The sequence below is a fragment of the Helianthus annuus genome, chromosome 13, assembly GCF_002127325.2.
Source record: "Helianthus annuus cultivar XRQ/B chromosome 13, HanXRQr2.0-SUNRISE, whole genome shotgun sequence".
Classification (NCBI taxonomy): Eukaryota; Viridiplantae; Streptophyta; class Magnoliopsida; order Asterales; family Asteraceae; genus Helianthus; species Helianthus annuus.
This window is the reverse complement of record NC_035445.2, coordinates 92,619,614-92,622,254: the sequence shown is the minus strand read 5'-3', so window position 1 is coordinate 92,622,254 and position 2,641 is coordinate 92,619,614.

Genomic DNA, 2,641 nt, shown 5'->3' with positions numbered 1-2,641 from the left:
AGGAGATGTCCATCGCGGTGTGCAGACGCGTAATCAGCTGAGAAACAACCGGAATGCTGGTTTGTATTCAGCTATAAGAGAATCTGGTCAACAAAATGACTGGTCCTTCGCGTGTTACGTATCACAAGAAGAACCAAAGTCGTGGAAAGAAGCATTGAAAGACAGTGCTTGGGTTGAAGCCATGCAGGAAGAATTGCAGCAATTTCACAAGCTTGGTGTTTGGAAGCTTGTTGAAAGACCTGAGAACTACAAGAAGATTGGCACTCGATGGGTCTTCAAATGCAAGAAAGACGACCGTGGAGTGGTTATTCGGAACAAAGCTCGTTTAGTCGTTCAAGGTTTTCGTCAGATAGAAGGGATCGACTACAACGAAGTCTATGCACCAGTTGCACGTCTGGAAGCTATTCGGATCTTTCTGGCTTATGCCTCATTCAAAGGATTCAAGGTTTACCAGATGGACGTCAAAAGTGCATTTCTACATGGTGTGGTTGAAGAAGAGGTATATGTCGAACAGCCTCCAGGTTTTGAAGATCCTGTCCATCCCGATCGGGTTTGGTTGCTCAACAAAGCTCTCTATGGTCTTCATCAAGCGCCACGAGCTTGGTATGCAACCTTATCTACCTATCTGCTGGAGAATGGTTTTCGAAGAGGTCTTATCGATTGTACTCTCTTCATCAAAGAACAAGATGGAGATCTTCTTCTGGTTCAGGTATACGTTGATGATATTATTTTTGGTTCTACTAATGATGTTTTGTGTAGGAATTTCGAGCGTATTATGCAGGATAAATTCGAGATGAGTGCTATGGGGGAAATGAATTTCTTCTTGGGCCTACAAGTGCAACAAATGGAGTCTGGGATATTCATCCATCAGACTAAATATGTTGGTGACATCTTGAGCCGGTTCCAGATGTCCGATGCAACGCCCATTGGTACCCCATTGCCAACTAATCACGGAATAACTCCTGACTTGAAGGGTGAACCTGTTAGCCCTTCATACTATCGCGCGATGATCGGATCCCTTATGTACCTCACAGCATCAAGGCCAGACATAATGTACCCAACGTGCCTGCTTGCCAGATATCAAGTTAATCCGAAGGCCTCACATCTTGCAGCTGTAAAAAGGATTTTTCGTTATTTGAAGGCTTACCCCGACACCGGTCTGTGGTATCCTAGGGATAATAACTTTGACTTGGTCGCATTCAGTGATTCTGATTTTGGCGGATGCAAAATCGACGGCAAATCCACAACGGCTGGATGTCAGTTTTTAGGAAATCGCCTAGTCACATGGCAGTGCAAGAAGCAGACGTGCGTAGCTACATCAACATGCGAAGCTGAATACATTGCTGCCTCAAGTTGTTGCTCCCAAGTTCTTTGGATCCAACAACAATTGCGGGACTACGGTTTTGAATTCCTAACTACTCCTATTTACGTTGATAATTCTGCTGCTTTAGATATCACTAAAAATCCTGTGCAGCATTCAAAGACCAAACACATCGAAATCAAATATCACTTCATACGTGATTGCTTTGAGAAAAGGCTAATCGATGTTGTTAATGTCCACACCGATGACCAACGCGCCGACTTATTTACCAAAGCTTTTGACAAATCTAGATTTGACTTCTTATTATTGGTAAACGGCATTAAGGTCAAGCAAGAGTAAAACCAACATCGGAAAATCATTTTTGTAAATATCTTTGTGTTTTTTTTTTTTTTTTTAATTTGTCTCAGTTTATTGATTTTAGGGGGAGTAAATCTGAAAATCTGAAAATCCAAAAACATCGAAAAATTTCAAAAACACAAAAACAATAGAAAATCAAAAATGAGTTTCCTGGCGCGCAAAAGAGAAAATGATAGTACATCAGTGGTCTATCCAAACCTCTTTAAACCTTAAATGTAAAACGATAAGCAGCTCTATATAAGATGTATCGGTAGGCTCACAATCATTTTAAAGTGTGCAGGGTGAAATAAATCTTAATCGACTGAAGACCAGGTGGGAACCACTCATTGGCATATGGTCTTAGTACCGAAATTTCGTTTGATAGATTGCCGAGGTTCTGAGATATTCGGTCTTTATGCTGCTTATCATCTGGGTATCATGGTTGTATCTTTTACCGAAAAATAACGAGGACGCAAGTCTAGATCTTCCATGATACTATACATACGTGTACATATTACATACTGCATTCGACCTCAATAAGTGATAAACAATCACATGTCCAAACAAATAAGTGATAAAATATCACATTTTTCCGGGTGTCAAGTTCGTCTCTCTGCTGTACGGAAGTACTGACCTGTTCACGGACTTGCACCTGTGCCCTCATGCATAAGAAAATCAAGTTCCTCATCAATAAGTGATTATATCACACAGGGCTTGTTTTCAAATCAAAATAAGTGAGTATCTCACATCATATACGGTCAAACAGATGATAATCAGTATACTCACCGGTAAGATGAACTCTCGTGCATACCTTGATATGGGAATGTGTCGTGATGTGGATGAACACCGGTCGGTAAGTATAAATCATACCTTAACGTATCCCCTCGCCATGATTACATCTGATAAGTTGAGCTTAAGTGGACAACCATACCGATAATTGTTATAGGATGCTTATCTTAATGTTAACTAACTGAACAACAAGAG